Source organism: Lissotriton vulgaris, chromosome 2_1 (assembly GCF_964263255.1).
Source record: "Lissotriton vulgaris chromosome 2_1, aLisVul1.2, whole genome shotgun sequence".
In the NCBI taxonomy this organism is placed as follows: Eukaryota; Metazoa; Chordata; class Amphibia; order Caudata; family Salamandridae; genus Lissotriton; species Lissotriton vulgaris.
Genome location: NC_141687.1, coordinates 1,258,954,521 through 1,258,973,586, shown reverse-complemented (window position 1 = coordinate 1,258,973,586; position 19,066 = coordinate 1,258,954,521). Strand labels below are relative to the sequence as shown.

The following is a 19,066-nucleotide window of genomic DNA, read 5'->3' as shown; positions in this document are numbered from 1 at the left end:
AAAACAAAAAGCCTATAGTACATTGTATTCCCAAACGGTCTCCCATCCAGGTACTAACAAGGCCAGACCCTGCTTACCTTTTGATATCAGATCAAGTGCTTTCAGGGTGGTGTGACTGTAGGAAAGAAAAGCACTGACTTTGGGGCTCTTAGCTTTTTTCATTCTACTTCAGTGCTGGCCATAGTAAGTAAGACATGCCACCTTCATTCACCTAAAGCAAAACAAAAAAAGCCTACAACACCTGGTATTCCCAGGCTGTCGCCCATTCAAGTACTAAACTGGCCCGACCCTGCTTAACTTCTGAGATCAGAAGAGATCAGGTGCTTTCAGGGTCTTTTGGCTGTAGGCATGAAGAGCGCTGACTGTGATGCTTTTAACTCATTTCATTCTACTTCAGTGCTGGCCATAGTACGCAAGACAAGCCACCCCCCTTCACCTAAAGCTCAAATAAAAAAATACATACAGCATCTGGTATTCCCAGGCAGTCTCCCATCCAGGTATTAACCAGACGCTGCTTAACTTCTTAGATCAGACAAGATCAGATGCTATCAGGCTGGTATGGCTGTAGGCATGAACAGCACTGACTTTGGGGGTTTTTTCTTTTTTCATTTTAATTCAGCGCTGGTCATAGTGATCGAGACAAGTCACTCTCATTAACCTAAAGCAAAAAATAAAAGCCTACAGCACCAGGTATTCCCATACAGTCTCCCATCCGCGTATTAACCAGGTCAGACCCTGCTTAACTTCTAATATCAGATGAGATCAAGTGCTTTCATGAAAAGCACTGAAATTGGGGATCTTAGCTTTTTTCATTCTACTTCACTGCTGGCACTAGTAAGTGGGAAAAGACACCCCCATTCACCTAAAGCAACAAAAAAAAGCCTACAGCACCTGGTATTTACAGGCAGCCTTCCAGCCAGGTATTAAACATGCCTGACCCTGCGAGATCAGGAGCTTTCAAGGTCATATGGTTGCATGCATGAAGAGCACTGACGTTGGGGCTCTTAGCTTTTTTCATTCTACTTCAGTGCTGGCCATATTAAGAGAGACTAGCCACCCTCATTCACCTAAAGCAAAAATACAAGAAAAGCCTACAGCATATGGTATTCCCAGGCAGTATCCCATCCTGGTAGTAACCATGCCTGAGGCTGCTTAACCTCTGACATCAGATGAGATCAGGTGCTTTATGGTGGTATGGCCGTAGGCATGGAGAGCACTGGCAAGGATTTTGGAGCTCTTAGCTTTTTTAATTCTACTTTAGTGCTGGCTATAAAAAGTGAGACAAGCCATCATTATTCACCTGAAGCAAAACAAAAAAGCCTACAGCATCTGCTATTTTCAGGCAGTCTCCCATCCAGGTACTAACCACGCGTAACGCTGTTTAACGCCTGAGATCAGGGTTGTATAGTCGTAGGAATGAAGAGCACCGACTTTGGGGCACTTAGCTTTTTTCATTCTATGTCAGTGCTGGCCATAGTAAGCAAGACAAGCCACCCTTATTTACCTAAAGCAAAAAAAAACAACAGCACCTGGTATTCCCAGACAGTCTCCCTTACAGTTACTAACCAGACGCAAACCTGCATAACTTCTTAGATCAGATGAGATCAGGTGCTTTCAGGATCGTATATCCGGAGACTTGAAGTGCACTGACTTTGGGGCTCTTAGCTTTTTCAGTTTTCAGTTATGCTGTAGGCTTTTCTTGTATTTTTGCTTTAGGTGAATGAGGGTGGCTAGTCTCTCTTAATATGGCCAGCACTGAAGTAGAATGAAAAAAGCTAAGAGCCCCAACGTCAGTGCTCTTCATGCATGCAACCATATGACCTTGAAAGCTCCGGATCTCGCAGGGTCAGGCATGTTTAATACCTGGCTGGAAGGCTGCCTGTAAATACCAGGTGCTGTAGGCTTTTTTTGTTGCTTTAGGTGAATGGGGGTGTCTTTTCCCACTTACTAGTTTTCTTCACAGTAAGCGAGAAAAGCCACAGTCATTCAACTAAAGCAAAAAAAAAATTCCCAAGCTGTTACCCAGCCCGGTACTAACCAGGTCCGACCATGCTTAACTTCTGAGATCAGACGAGATTAGGTGCTTTTAGGATAGTATGGCCTGGTTAGAGTGGCTCTCGGCAAGACCAAGCAGCATAGCGTCCCACAGCTGCCAGAATAGAAGGAAGAACGTCACCGATGTTACCTCCGCTGGTCAACAATGGAAGCTCGAGGTATTGGAATTTGAAGTGGTAGGAACACACGTGCTGAGAGGCGGAGTATATTCAAAAGTCACCTGAGTGAACTGACACATTACTTGGACCACAAATCTTTTGTAAAGGAAAGCCAGTAAAGTCCACCATGCACCATACGATTGAGGCAATGTAGCGCAACACGTTCACCATTAAAGCCAATCCACCATGCAGCAATATAACAGAACAGTGGTGCCATAATTTGTTTATTTTTTTGGGAGCAAGCTGTCCAAGACTTGTTTGAAGTCAAGTAGCAGTTAAAGTACTTGGCAGTTAAAGTCCAGTGTTAAGTTCAGGAAACACAATGTTGATATGAAAGATGTGTAATTATCCATTACACAAAATACAGACTTCCGTGCACAGTCCAAGCTCTTGAAAGTAATTAAGCCAAAGAACAGCAGGATGTAGAAGTAACTCAGGCAGACTTTCATTTAAGCAGCATGTTGCAGAAGGAGTGCAGGCACATATAGGACAATCAGCAGCAGCCTGTTGCTCACAAAGTAGATTGTAGCGCAGATACACAACTTAGATAGCAGGAGGATAGTTGATCACCAGTAAACTGACTCACCATCAGTAGAAGTGTCCATTAAATATGCGCAAAAGCTTGTTGAAAATAATTTAGAAGTAAAAATGTACTGTTCTGGGTTGAGACTGGCCATTGGAACCAGACACCGGTGGGGCACCCAGATGCAAGAAAGTAATTTTAAAACGTATCTCTTTTAGACTTTAGTTGCAAAGATGGGTTCCTTAAGTTCAGTGAAGTCCTTTTGACCTCAAATGGGTCCTTTTCCAGATTGTCACCAGTGTGAAATTCAATATAAATAAGATGACTCAGTTGTAGCTGTATCCAAGTTCCAAGTTTATTCTTGAGTAGATACTACATGAGTTAGTGCAGGATAATCAGAATAATAGTCCAGGTAATAACATACAGGATAGTAAGCCCCACCAGGAGCAGCAACTCTGCTTCTCAGCCTACATAGATAAACTGAAGGATACACTTGAAAATACACAGAAGCAACATTCCATGACATGACAGAGACTGGATGAGCAGAAAAGTACAGAAAACAAAGAAAGGACAGAGTAGGGAAGAAGGCAAGATACCACACACACTCATTCATTTAATGCAAAACAAAAAAGAATGCCTAAATCGTCTCTTATTCTGAGGTGGTCTCCCATCCAGGTACCCTACTCAACTTCTGATGCTTTCAGGGTGGTATAGCCGAAGGCATCATTAGCATTGACTTTGGGGCTCTTAGCTTTTTTCATTCTACTTCAGTGCTGGCCATAGTAAGCGAGAAAAGCTTCCCTTATTCACCTAGTGCAACACAAAAAACCTACAGCACATGTTGTTCCCAGCCAGTCTCCCATTCAGGTAATTACCTGGCCAAACCCTGCTTAATTTCTGTGATCAGACAAGATCAGGTTTTTCAGTTTGGTATGGCCCGTAGGCATGAAGAGCACTGACTGTGGGGCTCTTAGCTTTTTTTGTTCTACTCCTGTGCTGGCCTTAGTAATTGAGACAAACCACCCTCATTCACAGAAAGCAAAAAAACAAGCCTACAGCACCGGGTATTCCCAGACGATCTCCCATCCAGGTACTAACCAGACCCGACCCTGCTTATCTTCTGAGATCAAAGGAGATCAGGCAATTTCAGAATGGTTTGGCTGTAGGCATGAAGTGCACTAACTTTGGGGCTCTTAGCTTTTTTAATTCTACTTCAGTGCTGGCCATAGTAAGGAAGACAAGCCACCCACATTCACCTAAAGCAAAAAACAGCCTACTGCACCTGGTGTTACTAGTCAATCTCCCATCCAGGTACTAACCAGGCCGACCCTCCTTAATTACTGAGATCAGATGAGATCATTTGATTTCAGGATGGTTTGCCGGAGGAATGAAGCGCACTGACTTCGGGGCTCTTACCTTTTTTTATTCTACTTCAGTGCTGTCAAGAGTAAGCGAGACACACCACCCTGCTTCACCTAAAGCAAAACAACAAAACAAAAAGCTTACAGAACCTGCTATTCCTGTGCAGACTCCAATCCAGGTACTTACCTGGCCAGACCCTGCTTAACTTCTCAGATCAGACAAGATCAGGTGCTTTCAGGGTGGTATGGCCGTAGGCATGAAGAGAACTGAGTTTGGGGCTCTTATTTTTTTTCGTTCTACTCCAGTGCTGGCCGTAGTAATTGAGTCAAACCACCTCTCATTCAGAGAAAGCAACAAAAAAAGCCGACAGCACCGGGTATTCCCAGAGGATCTCCCATCCAGGTACTAACCAGGCCCGACCCTGCATCCCTTCTGGGATCAGATGCTTTCTGAGTTGTATGGCCATAGACAATAAAGACTACTGGCTTTGGGGGTCACAGCTTTTTTCATTTTACTTCAGTCCTGACCATAGTAAGCGAAACAAGACACCCTCAATCAACTAAAGCAAAACAACAAAAAAACAAAAAGCCTACAGCACCTGGTATTCCCAGGCAGTCTCCCATCCAGGTACTAACCAGGCCCGACCCTGCCTAATTTCTGAGTTCAGACGAGATCAGGTGCTTTTACGATAGTATGGCTGTAGACATGAAGAGCAACAACTTTGGGGCTCTTAGCTTTTTTCATTCTACTACAGTACTGGACATAGTAAGTGAGACAAGTCACCCTAATTCAACTAAAGCAAATAAACAACAACAAAAAAAGCCTTCAGCACCTGCTATTCCCAGGCAGTCTCCCATCCAGGTACTAACCAGACCCGACCCTTCTTAACTTCTCAGATCATATGAGATTAGGTGCTTTTAGAATAGTTTGGCCATAGGCTTTAGGGTACTGACTTTGAGGCTCTTAGCTTTTTTTCATTCTACTTCAGTGCTAGCCATATTAAGCAAGTAAAGCCACCATTATTCATCTAAAGCAACAAAAAAACATACAGCATCTGGTATTCCAAGGCATGTTCCCCTCCAGGTACTAACCAGGCCTGACCCTGCTTAACTTCTGTGATCAGACAAGATCAGGTGCTTTCAATCAATCAATCAGCAAAATTTGTAAAGCACACTACTCACCCGCTAGGGTCTCAAGGCGCTGGGGGGGGGGGGGCTGGGGTGGGGGGGGGGGAACAGTCAAGTCTTGAGTTGTTTCCTGAAGGAGAGATGGTCCTGGGTCAGCCGTAGGTGGGTGGGGAGGGAGTTCCATGTCTTGGCCGCCAGGTAGGAGAAGGATCTTCCTCCGGCGGTGGATTTGCGAATTCGTGGGACAGAGGCGAGGGCGAGGCTGGCAGATCGGAGCTGGTGGGAGGGCGTGTAGAATGTGAGGCGACTGTTGAGGTATTTTGGGCCCATGTCATGGAGAGGCTTATGTGTGTGGATGAGGAGCCTGAACGTGATCCTCTTGCTGATGGGGAGCCAGTGCAGGTCTTTCAGATGGGCCGAGATGTGGCTGTGACGAGGGATGTCCAGGATGAGTCGTGCAGAAGCATTCTGTATGCGCTGGAGTCTTTTCTGGAGTTTGGCTGTGGTACCGGCGTAGAGGGTGTTCCCGTAGTCCAGGCGGCTGGTGACGAGGGCCAAGGGTGACCGTCTTTCTGGTTTCGGTGGGGATCCACCGGAAGATCTTTCGCAGCATGTGCAAGGTGTTGAAGCAGGATGATGAGACGGCGTTGGCTTGCTTGGTCATCGTGAGGGAAGAAACCAGGATAAAGCCCAGGTTGCGTGCATGGTCCGTTGGCTTGGATGCGGTGCCCAGGGCAAGGAGCCACAGGAGTCTTCCCAGGCAGAAGGGGATGGTCCCAGGATGAGGACTTCCGTCTTGTCTGAGTTCAGTTTCAGACGGCTAAGCTTCATCCATTCCGCGACGTCTTTCATTCCTTCCTGGAGGCTGGCTCTTGCGGTGGCGGGGTCGTTGGTGAGGGAGAGGATCAGCTAGGTGTTGTCGGCGTTGGAGATGATGTTAAGGTTGTGTTGGCATGCGATGGCTGCGAGAGGGCTCATGTAGACGTTGAAGAGGGTGGGGCTGAGTGAGGATCCTTGCGGAACGCCGCAGATGAATTTAGTGGCCGTGGATCGGAAAGGGGGGAGGCGGACTCTCTGGGTTCTTCCGTCGAGGAACGAGATGATCCACTCCAGGGCCGCTCCTTGGATTCCGGTGTTGCTGAGGCACTGTATCAGGGTGCGGTGGCATACGGTGTCGAAGGCTGCTGAGAGGTCTAGGAGGATGAGGGCAGCAGTTTCCCCGTTGGCGAGCAGGGACCTGATGTCGTCGGTAGCTGCGATGAGAGCGGTCTCGATGCTGTGGTTTGCTTGGCAACCGGACTGTGAGAGGTCGAGGGATCCATTTGTCTCGAGGAAGGTGGAGAGTTGTTTGTTGACGGTCTTCTCGATGACTTTGGCCGGAAAAGGGAGGAGCGAGATGGGGCGGAAGTTCTTGAGGTCTGTGGTGGGTTTCTTCAGGAGGGCGCTCAGCTCGGCATGTTTCCATCTCTCCGGAAAGGTGGCGGATGCGAAGGAACTGTTGATGATGATCCGGAGTTGGGGTGCGATGATGGAGTCGGCTTTGTTGAAGATGTGGTGTGGGCAGGGGTCGGTTGGGGAGCCGGAGTGGATGGTGTTCATCAAGCGGGTGGTGTCTTCGGTGCTGACAGGGGTCCAGGTGCAGAGGGTGGGGGAGGGAGGCGTTGGTTCGGTGGTTGGGTGCATGGTCTGTGCGCCGAAGCTGTCGTGTATGTCGACGATCTTGCGGTGGAAGAACGAGGCGAGTGAGTCGCAGAGGTCTGGCGAGGGTGTGATGTCGTTGTTGCAGGCGATGGGGTTGGAGAGCTCTCTAACGATGCTGAAGAGTTCCTTGCTGTTGTGGGTGTTGTTGTCTAGTCGTTCTTTGAATGTTGTCCTTTGGGTGGTGCGGATCAGCTGGTGGTGTTTGCGGGTGGCGTTCTTGAGGGCTGTCATGTTTTCTGTTGTCTGGTCGTGGCGCCAGGCTTTCTCGAGGGTGCAGCAGGTTTTCTTGGAGTTTTTGAGGTCGTTGGTGAACCACAGGGCTTTTCTGCTGCCGGGTCTTCTGGGAGGGTCCTTCAGTGGTGCAAGGTCATCCGCACAGTTGGCGAGCCACTGTGTGAGGTTGCGGGCTGCTTTGTTGGGGTCCTTCGTGTTGGTGGGTGGGTTCTGGCTGAGGGCGGTGATGAGCTGGTTGGCGGTGATCTTGCTCCAGCTTCTGCGAGGAACCTGTTATGGGTGGTCGAGGGTCCTGGTTCTCCTGAAGTTAAAGTGGACGCAGCTGTGATCTGTCCAGTGTAGTCCGGTGGAGTGGCTAAAGGAGATGTGCTTGCTGGAGGAGAAGATGGGGTCGAGCGTGTGGCCGGCGTAGTGTGTGGGGGTGTTCACCTGTTGCTTGAGTCCGAGGTTGGTGAGGTCGTCCAGCAGGGCGGCGGTGCTGCAGTCCTTGGTGTTGTCCAGGAGGAAGATGAGGTCCCCTAGGAGGATGTAGTCTGTGGGGGTGAGGGCGTGCGGACTGACGAAGTCTGCGATGGCTTCGCTGAATTATATGCGTGGTCCCGGGGGTCTGTAGATGATGAGTACCTCTAAGGGTGGTTTTGGGGTCGGTGTGTATCTGGAAGTGAAGGTGCTCGGCGGTGGTGAGGGTGTCGTTGGAGTTGGTCATGATGCGGATGGTGTTACTGTGGACGATGGCGATGCCTCCTCCGGTTTGGTTGACGCGGTCCCTCCGGGTGATCTTGTAGCCATCCGGGATGGCTATGGTGATGTCGGGGGCTGAGGAGGCATTCATCCAGGTTTCTGTGAGGAAAGCAACGTCTGGTGATGTTGTGTCGAGGAGGTTCCAGAGTTCGACGGCGTGCCTGTGGACGGAGCGGGTGTTGAGCAGGATGCACTTGAGGTGGTTGTTGCTGGTGCTTGGCTTGGTGGGTGCGGTGCAGGTTCGGAGGCAGGTGAATTTGCAGGCTTGGCAGGTGAAGGGTCCGTAGGTGCATTTCGGTTTGTCTCGGTAGCAGGCGGGGTTCCGACCGGTGTTGAGAACGTGGAGGGTGGCGGCATTGTAGGTCCGACGGGTGGGATGGCATCGTCGAGGGCCAGGGGTCCTAGTGCTGGGCGCGGTCCAGGCGTGGACGGGCGTAGACGGGCTTGCCTTTGGCGAGCCTTCGGCGCACAATCATCGCACCCGCTGCACGTGCTCGCTACCGTATGCGCGGTCCCCGCCATATATGGCGAAGTGGGAGGGTGGAGCAGCTGGGAGGTGGTAGCGCAGTGGCGAATGGGGATTAAGGAAGGGGGCGGGCCACAGGGGAGCAGCGGCGGGGAGCGGGGGGAGACAAGGGCGAGAAAATCACGGGGGAAGCGGCGAGGGGGCAAGCCTGAGGGTGGAGGCCCAAAGCAGCAACAGCCCACAGGGGAGAAGGCAAGAGCAGAGGGGCAGAGGGTAGAGGGTGAAGGCAAACAGCACCAGCGGCAGGAGTGGCGGCGCTAGAGGCGCTTGAGGCAGCAGCGATGATCAGGTCACACGGGGGCCGTGCGGTGAGTGGAGTGACCGGGTCAGGGGTCATAGGTCACTGCCGCGCGGTCCCCGCCATATATGGCCAAGTGGGAGGGAGGAACAATGAAGTGAAGACAGAGGTGCACTTGTGCATTTAATTTCAGTGTAAACAATGTAGACAAAGGGTGCTACACTACCAAATTGTGTTGGCTACACAATGAGTGAATAGCTAAAGAACAGTAGTTAAGAAACTACTGGTAATGAGCACTGTTCCTAGTGGAAACAGACCTGTTTTCCAAGCAATAATGATACTGATTTAAATTTTTTTTGAACTCAATTCATCATTTTATATGTCAATGAAGATTAGTAACATAAAAACATATTTTATGGAATATCACGAATCACGAAAATCCTTGTGATTTGTTAAAGCACTTTCCAAAACAAGGGTTTTGTACAAGAAATGAATTAAACAGTCATACTAGTACATAGTATTTTCTAACCGGGTACTTTCATTATACATCATATATAAACAAATTGATTTGCAAACAACCATGTTATAGTAAATATATTTCCAAAATCATTTTTTCACTTGAGCAGCGCCCAATGCATTTCGGGACCCCGTGGGTACCCTTCTTCAGGGTCGATTCTGAAAAGAAAAGCATAAATCACTAATGTGTTTGTAATTGTGCATGATTAACACTACAACATATGCAGCTGATTAAAGAGCAAGTAAGTGACTCTCATAGGGGGATTATGACAACATATGTAACCAACTAATCATAGAATAACAGCAAGTAAACATGTGACTTGATTTCAATAAATTGTGTCCTAACTGCCTAAGAGGCTATACAGGAAATCTACATGTTTATAGGGATTGGTAGATCACAAAGTTACTACATGGCTTGTCCACTTCTGTTGATTTAGGCTGACTCTAGTTAACAGACAGGATTTTCAGAAATGTATGATATGGTTGTCATACTATATAGACCTCTGCTACGTGCACAAAAACTACTTCATGTTAGTGGGCTTATCGTAATGTCTGCCACTATATTACGTAAAGGTTAGGGGAGAAAAGGACCCTACGTTTGCATAGGTAAAGACACACCGAGATGTTTTACGATACTTTGGACATTGACAAGGATCCTACCTAGATGCGCCGTGTTCCACTGAGTAAACGAATAAAAGTGTGGTTACGAAGATGGCCAAGTTTTTGGTAAAAATAAGCAGTCTTTTAGCGGTTTGGGTGCTGTAAAAACTGTAAAAATTGTATTAGAAATAGAATCACTAACGCGTGTTCCAGTGTGACCGTAAATGAAGGGAGCAAACATACCGTAACATTTCAATGTTGTGGCTGATAATAATCGTCTTTCACGTCTGTGTGTTGTACACTGATTACTGTGGCGGCGAACTTAAATATTAATCTGTGAGAGAACAAGTGAAGGTAAGGATCAACTATATAACGCTGCATATCCGTATGTTTTAATGTCAGAAAGTTTCATACCTCAAGTGTAGAGGGTCGTCATAGGGTTAAACCTGCGTCGTGATGCGGTGGCTGTCGACTATTACGTCTATTAACACCATACTTAATTCATCCCAAATGCGAACAAGATACTCGTCTCTCTGTGAAGAAAACGATAAACACGTTTTCCCAGTAACAATACAAAAACCACAGAGTGGGAATAATATATCATTCAACCTCATACACTGCATACCTGCTTGTAGTTTGTATAGAACGACGTGGTGTTCTGCTGAGATCTTCCGTCAGAGTGCTAACACGGTACCCGCGGAGGGATACCATACAGATATACTCAAAGGAGTGCGCGGGTCAGTTTGGGATGCATAATGGCTCTGCCTATTGGGAATCGTAGTTCAATGTGCAACTGGGGCCTCTAACAATCTCTGGGATACGTTAAAGTGACAGGAACAGATATAATAGAGAAATTATAAAAATTTATTGCAACGAGCGCCGTTTAAAAACGTCAGCATTCAGAGTCATGTGAGATTTCAGTCATGCTGTAGAGCCCGAAACTATGTATGCCCAGTCTATGCGATGCTGCTTACAAAACCTAAATAAATATTTGAGTACACAATCTTCCGCACATCCTAAATTCTATGTCAGGAAGCGGAGGCGAGGATTTTGCTAGTCCTTTCTCCATTTTATTGGACAGCAAGTTAGTAGTAGAAGAAAAAACAATACATCCAGGACTACCCAAACCAACATGGCAGCGGTAGCCCTGGTAACCTAACAACCAATCAGAGTCCAACAGTTCGTATATATGGAGTCCCAGCTGTTAGTCCTTCCTCTTTCTCCATTGCTGCCTCGGCAAGATAAGTCACGCTCTTCATATCTTTGTCGTGGCAGTTTTTGTGTGATTGTTGACAGCTTTTCGTGTTATCGATTGTTGGTATTTGACTTTGCCTTGTTGTAGGCTGTGTTTTCAACGCGGTAGGCTTTCAGCCCGAGCGTTCATTCTTCGCGCGTGCGCGATCTTGGTGTCGGCTTCTGACGCCGATCAGCTGTTCTCCTCAGCGCTTTTCGCGCTTGAGTAGAAACGCGCTGAGGCACTGCGCTTCTGTCATTTTTCGGCCTCTTCCCTCACACTGACGCCGTTTTACATGGCAGGAAGTATTTTTCTGACTGAAATTTTTTGAATTTAATTTTATTTCTGTCAGAAATTTGGTGTTTCAGGTTTTCTATTGTGTTAGCCTGTCTGGTACCTGTGTGAAGGGATTTCCCCTTGTATTTAGTTGGGGTGTTTGTGTATGGGTACCAGTTTTTCTGCTAATATGCAGTCCAGTCCTTCAACTGTTGAGGTGGTGGCTCCTAATGTTCAGCCACAACTGACCCCTTTACACCCTCCTGCAGAGGTTGACAGGCTTCTCTCTTCGGCGATAGCCCAAGCTCTGGCACCTCTGCAGGACAGTGTAAACAGACTGTCAGCCCATGTTTTTAAAAATGATACTGGTGTTTTTGGGGACCGTGGGGCAGGGCCCAGTGGTGTTCCGTGTGCTTTACCACGTACGGCCAGGAAGCGTGACGCGGGGCACCTGGAGGGCTTCAGTAAGTTATCTGAAGTGTTCCGTAAGAGTGCGCGCACGCTTAGAAGCGCACCCTACCGGGGGGAAGACTCACCCGGAGAGACTGGTGGTTTTGCCACCCAGGACCTTGACCTGGAGGAAGGGTTCCCCATTGAGGGAGATGATGAGGAGGACGAATACGTAGATGAGGATGAGGACGCTTCCTCAGAGGATTTTTCTGATGTGAGCAGGTCTTGGCGCCCTAAGCCCAGCGCTCCTAGTCTTACGGAGGGTGATCTTGCGCCTCCTAATATGTTTGACCCATCTACTATTGTAAGACCTAGGTCATCGGAGTGGTTTCCTGAGCAGTCTACTGCTGATTATGTCGCAGCTAAGCTTCGACAGCCTTTACCTCAGGATGTCCGACTCCGTCTGCGTTCTGAGTGCCCCCGCCCTTCTCTTCCCTTTAGAGTAGCATGCACCCCTGAGATTGATCCCAAGTTGTGTACCTTCTTCGCCAAATATATCAAGGACCCTAAAAAGGGTATTGATAGGTCATGGAAAGCCTGTCAAGATAAACTTCTAGATGTGGTGGGCCCTCTCACTAAAATTATTGAAACGGCCCAACGTTCTAAGGAGTCGGGCTTACCGATGTCTGTGGATGACGTTGCTGGTTGGTCGCAACGGGCAATGTGCCTTCTTGGCAATGCCAATTGCGCGCTTTCTGCAGAACGGCGACGTTCCTTACTGCTTAAGATTGACCCGAAACTAGGGGAGTTGTCGTCTTCGGAGGCAGGCCCTATTGCACAGGGTGCTTTGTTAGGTGACCCCTTTGTTAAGGAGTTGGGGAAGTTTGTGGCAACCTTTTCGGCTCTGGACAAGGCTCAGGCTTCGATTAAATTTTTTTTTCCCAGAAAGGTTTTTGGCGGGGCCGGCAGAGGCAGGGGTCGCTCTTCCGGCCGTCAGGTCCAGCAAGGCCCCAATAGAGGCCAGTACAAACGAAATAACGGCTGGAACGATGGACGACAGGGTACCTTTTACCCCTCCAGAGGAGGCAGAGGCCAAGGCAAAGGACGTGGTGGATTCCAGTCCAACTCCAGAGGATTTAATGGTAAGATTTCGAATCATTTCTCTGGTTCAAATGGGGGGAAGGTTAGCGTTGTTTCCCCAGGCCAGGGCGTCAATAACTTCAGATCCTTGGGTGCTGGAGACGGTTCAGGGGTTTCACATCGAATTCTACGGTTCCCCTGTTCAGCTTTCTCGTCCTCGTCCTCTAGTGTTTTCTGTCTCAGACCAAGAACTTGTCGATTTAGAGGTTCAGGCGATGTTACAAAAAGGCGCCATTATCCCCTCGGCGCTTCACCCAAACGGTTTCCTCAGCAACATCTTCCTGGTGGAAAAGAAAGGCAAAGGGTTCAGACCTGTAATCAACCTCCACTCCTTCAACGAGTGGCTGGTTTACAGACACTTCAAGATGGAGGGCATCCATCTTCTGAGGGACCTTCTGTTACAGAACGATTGGTTGGTTCGGTTGGACCTGAAAGATGCTTATCTTTCGGTTCCAATCTTTCCTCCTCATCGTCGATTCCTCCAGTTTCTGTGGAGGAATCAGGTTTACGAATTTCTTACGCTTCCATTTGGTCTTTCCTCAGCACCTTGGTGCTTTACCAAGCTCCTGCGCCCGGTGGTAGAACATCTCCGTACCCTGGGGATTTGTCTGATTGTTTACCTGGACGACATTCTTTTAATGTGTCAGTCCAAGGACCTCCTTCTTCACCATCTTCAGGTTACTATAACCCTTCTTCAGTCTCTGGGATTCATCATCAATGCCTAGAAGTCGGATCTCTTTCCTCGACAGGAAATGACTTTCCTTGGCTTTCTGATCATAACTACGGATGCGACTCTTCACCTTCCTTCCGAAAAGATCGCCAAGATCAAGAAGGAGATTCGCAAGGTTCTTCGGCGGGATCGAGTATCCCTCCGCCAACTGGCCAGGATTGTGGGCTTACTCTCTTCATCGATCCAGGCCATTTTTCCAGGTCCTCTTCATTACAGGGCTCTTCAGAGACTGAAGGCATTTCACCTCCGCAAGGGTCTTACTTACTCGGAACTGATTTCCTTGAATCTGGAAGCCCGATCGGAGCTCCTCTGGTGGTTAGATCACATGGATGCCTGGAACGGGAAGGCGATTTTCGGTTCCCGTCCGGATCTGGTGATCGAGTCAGATGCCAGTCGCCAGGGTTGGGGCGCCCGTTGCGGCTCTCTCTCGGTGGGCGGCAGATGGACGGAGGAGGAACTTCACCTCCATATCAACTGTCTGGAGCTCCTTGCGGGCTCGTTCGCGATCCGCTCCTTCACCTCGACCAAGGTTTCGTGTTGTGTGCTTCTTTGGATGGACAACACAACTGCGGTCAGGTACATCAATCGGTTGGGAGGCACGCACTCCAAGGTCCTAGCGGACCTTGCGAAAGACTTTTGGAACTATTGCCTTCTTCACCAGATCTCTGTCACGGCGGAGTATCTCCCAGGCGATCTGAACACTGTTGCGGATTGTAAATCCAGGAATTTCCGGGATGCCAGCGACTGGAGACTGGATCCTTCAGTATTTCAGGGAATTTCGGACCTTTGGGGTCTTCCAGTAATGGACTTATTTGCGTCCAGATGGAACGCCCAGCTACCCCGGTTCTACAGCTGGAAACCGGATCCGGGGGCGGAAGCAGTGGATGCCTTCCTACAGGACTGGTCCCTGTTTCCAGCTTATGCGTTTCCCCCCTTCCTTTTCATTCAAAGGGTGGCGGCTCAAGTCCGCAGGCAGAAAGCTTCTCTGATTCTGATCATGCCAATCTGGAGAGCTCAATGCTGGTTCCCTTCTCTTTTGGAACTATACTGGGACAAGCCTCTTCGGCTTCCGTCGTTCGACCACATTCTGACGGATCCATTGGGTCACCCGCATCCGCTGGTTCTCCAGGGCCATCTACGTCTCATGGCATGGAGGATTTCAGGGGACGTTGGTCTTGTGACTCGCTTTCGAGAGACGCTGAGCTCCTCATTCGAGGAACCTGGGCTCCTAACACCACTAAGCGGTATAGATCAGCATGGAACAGATGGGTTCGTTGGTGTTTGGGAAAACACCTGGATCCCATGGGCTCCTCTGTCACCGACGTGATTACCTTCCTCGCTGATCTTTTCAAAAAGAAATTGGCGTACAGCACCATTAATTCTTTCAGGTCGGCAATTTCTGCTGGGCATGCCCTCGTTGATGGCTCTCCGGTTGGTGAGCACCCTTGGGTTTGTAAACTCCTTAAAGGTATTCACCTTTCGCGCCCCCCAGAACCTCGTTATTCAGGTTTGTGGGATGTTAATGTGGTCTTGAATTTTCTAAAGTCCTGGCAGGATAATCAATACCTTTCCCGCAAGGAGCTTTCGGCCAAATTAGCGATTCTCCTCTGCTTGATCTCATGTAAACGTGCTTCAGATGTTCGTGCACTGGACGTATCAGCCAGTGTTTTTACCCCAGAAGGGGTTACATTTACTGTTTCAAGAAGAACTAAATGTAATACCAGGTCAGTAACTTACCCGGCTTTCCCAGATTCGCCAAAGCTCTGTGTTGTTCGTTGCCTTAAGACATATGAGGATGTTACTCTTGAGCTCCGCCCTCTGGGCGAGAGACAATTACTTATTGCGGTTAAGAAGCCGTTCAAGGCAGTTTCCTCTCCCACCATTGCCAGATGGGTCAGGTGGATAATGTCTGAAGCTGGAATTAGCGTCACTGACTTTGGGGCTCATTCCACTAGAGGTGCAATGGCTTCCAAGGCTATTCAGGTAGGTGGACGCCTGGAGGATATCATGAATGCAGCGGATTGGTCCTCAGATTCGACTTTCAAAAAGTTCTACTTTAAGCCAATCCATGAGGCTGCTTCGTTGGTGGTGAGTAGGCTTTGAACAAGCAAAATCCTCGCCTCCGCTTCCTGACATAGAATGAGAAATTTCCTAGTTACCACAAAGGAAAGTTTCAATTCTATTAAGGAGGCGGAGGCGAGGATTTTCCCACCCAGGCTTTATCGAGCCTGCCCTCCCGTGACTGGATTATGATTTTTACTTCGTTTAAGGGAGTATACTTTTTTCTGAGTTTAATGTTTCCATTGATAAGCTGTGCAATGCTGATTAAGTTCTATCTGCATTTCGTTAGGTTACTCCATTGCAATGTTCTTGAATTCTTCGACATTGTTCTGGACAAGATATTATTATTACTGTTCTCTTCCCTAGGCTCCGATCAAAAGACGGACTAGAGGTTGGATGACTTCTTCCCTGCGGCAGCTCCCACGAAAGAGGAAGGACTAACAGCTGGGACTCCATATATACAAACTGTTGGACTCTGATTGGTTGTTAGGTTACCAGGGCTACCGCTGCCATGTTGGTTTGGGTAGTCCTGGATGTATTGTTTTTTCTTTTACTACTAACTTGCTGTCCAATAAAATGGAGAAAGGACTAGCAAAATCCTCGCCTCCGCCTCCTTAATAGAATTGAAACTTTCCTTTGTGGTAACTAGGAAATTTCTCATTATGCCACAAGGGCAATACAAAAACATTGCCGATATGTATCACAACGTATCACATAAATGCCTAATACAAATAAACAACGCTATTTCTTCATGTCTGTCCTATGAGCAATTAAAACAAAGTATGTTATACCATAGCATATTCTCAACAATAATTAAGATATAACTACTGGTTTACCATTACAGAAGTAATTAATATGTAACTGTTTATGCAGAACATACCTATTATAGTTAAGTACAATCATGTAAACATGATGACATAATGACACATACAATAAGTGCCTGTAGTGTTGTCATTCTGCCTGTTGCAAGATGATAAGTAGTTACAACATCAGGGATCTCATGACCGTTGTATATATGTAAACATAATAAGTTCGTAGTGAATACATGAATAGGCTACCTCAGGCTATGAAAGGGGGAGTTAGTTACAGTGACCTATCAAGTATGTACCATGATGTAGAGCTTAATACCAGTTACTCTAAATATGGTGGAGATATAGAGTGAAAGGAAAATGCAGATTACATAGTAAAAAGCGTAGATGAAATGTGCGTTACTGAAGTGTGTGGGTAATGTAATGTAATGTAATTTGACTTATATAGCGCACAAATCACCCGAAGGTCTCAGGGCGCTTGCTTAGGGAACCCGTCCTGGTATTCCCCTGTGAGATACCCCGGGCAGGGTATCCACAAGGTGAAAGCCAGGCATCCCGCCGCGAGGGGCCGTAGTGGAGATTAAGCAAGCTATTGCCCAGAGTCGCAGAGTGTGACCCCGTGAGTTGAGTAGGCACCGGCGCGAGAATTAACGAGTCCGTGCCAGTCATTTGTCCAAAGAACTGTCCTTTCCACTGAAAATAGCTGTTGTACAGGCAAAAATTTAACAATTTGAGGATGAATACGCTTTTTTCATGTGTATGATCCATTTGTAGTAACGTACATTCTACTGCTTCCAAGCCTTGGTGGTGATTTATGGAAGTATGTAGGGCAGTGACGTCAATGGTACATATTACCCAATCTTGTTGGAAATATTCTTGGATAATTTCAAGTTCATGCAGAAAGTGGGTCGTGTCCTTGATGTAAGTACACCACGATTGTACAAATTTTGGGAGAAATTAATCTAGATATTTACCAATGGGGTCGAACATTGAACTACACCCTGACACAATGGGGCGAAAGGGTGGGTCAGATGGATGTTTATGGATTTTGGGTGTCATGTACAGCGTGGGTCTTCTTGGATTCTGTATAGTCAAAAAGATTTTTTGTGGCGAAGAAATGATTCCCATTGTAACAGCCTTCTGTAGAAGAATCTCAAGTAGTTTTTGTAATTCAAACTTGGGATCATTTTCTAGGAGTAAGTACGTGTTGGTATCGTGTACGTGTTAATCCACCTTGCGGTTATAGTACTCAATATCCATTTTCACGAGAGCTCCGCCATTAACGGCTGGTTTTAAAATAAGATCCTCATTCTGTGTGATGGAACGCATGGTATTGTAATCATGGATGGTGAAATTTTTCTTCTTCGATGATTTGTAGACAATTTTGGCCAGATCTCTTTTAACAGATTCCTCGAAAAAATCTAGAATCTTGTGAGAAACCGGGGGTGAGTATTTGCTTGGAGGTTTAAATTTAGACTCTTCCAATGATGTGTCATCATGGTCCTGGCTTTGCATAACATTAGAAAAATAGTGACGTAATCTCAGTTTACGCATACATTTATAGAAAGCTTCATTGGTTTCCATTCCTGGAGACTTCTATCTGACCTCAATTGTGGAAAAAGACAAGAATTGGCCAGTAAGTGATATGAATTTACTTTAGGGACTTTAAAATGTTTCAGGATGGATTTCCACAAAGACCAAGCCCCAAGTAAGGTCTTAAAACGTGCCTTTTTATAAAACCTACGTTCTACTTCACGGAGCAAAAGTCCCGTGGCGTTTTTTCCCAACAATAATTCATAAATTGGGGGAGGGTCTTGAGTCCCAAGATTGAGATTCCCCTCGACCAAGTTGGTATTAATCTGGAGTAATATAGGCATTTGTATTAAAAGGCACGACCAATGGTATAGTCTAAGATTTGGAAATGTCATACCGCCCCTTTCCCTTGGTAATGACATGAGATTGGTAGAGCGTCTGATCTTGCCATAATGCCATATGAATTTTATAAAGGCTGATTCCAATTTGTTCAAAATGTTATCATCTACCAAAAGTGGAATCGCCCTAAATAGGTACAGGACTTTTGGAAACATTACCATCTTTATAGCGTTTACCCTACCAACCAAAGAAAGATGTAAAACATCAATTCTTCTCAGTTCTGTCTCTATATTTTTAATTAATGGGAGATAATTTTCTTCTACTATTTTCTCCACGGATGCATTGATTTTTACCCCTAGATAGACTGCAGAATCCACAAAACGGGTGTCGGACTTTACAATATTTTTTGAACAGATTATTTGAGTCTTGGAATCGTTTAGGAGGTACCCAGAATCCAAAGAGTCCAAAGGTCTTTGCCATTTCTACCAAAAAGGGTATGGTCTGTTGGGGGTCTGTTGTAATTACAGCTAAGTCATCGGCATATGCTAATAATTTGTTTGTATATCCATTAAAAATCACTGGGGGAATATATGGGTTTTCTAATATTTTCTGGATGAAGGGATTGATATATAAAGAGAACAAAATAGGGGAGCAGGGACAGCCCTGGCGTGTCCCTCTCTTTATAGACGCGTGTCATACGCGGATGACACCCAACTCCTCTTCCCGTTCAAACATCTCACAGAGTCGGTCAGGAACTCTTTCTCCTCGGGGAT

General features: G+C 47.0%; 5 pseudogenes; all 5 read right to left on the bottom strand.

Moving 5' to 3' along the window:
* Positions 1-229: 229 nt before the first annotated feature.
* On the bottom strand, positions 230-348 carry LOC147732470 (5S ribosomal RNA; annotated as a pseudogene).
* A 3,437-nt stretch (positions 349-3,785) lies between these two features.
* On the bottom strand, positions 3,786-3,904 carry LOC147732469 (5S ribosomal RNA; annotated as a pseudogene).
* A 331-nt stretch (positions 3,905-4,235) lies between these two features.
* LOC147732468 (5S ribosomal RNA) lies at positions 4,236-4,354 on the bottom strand (annotated as a pseudogene).
* A 330-nt stretch (positions 4,355-4,684) lies between these two features.
* On the bottom strand, positions 4,685-4,803 carry LOC147732467 (5S ribosomal RNA; annotated as a pseudogene).
* A 115-nt stretch (positions 4,804-4,918) lies between these two features.
* On the bottom strand, positions 4,919-5,037 carry LOC147732466 (5S ribosomal RNA; annotated as a pseudogene).
* Positions 5,038-19,066: the final 14,029 nt, after the last annotated feature.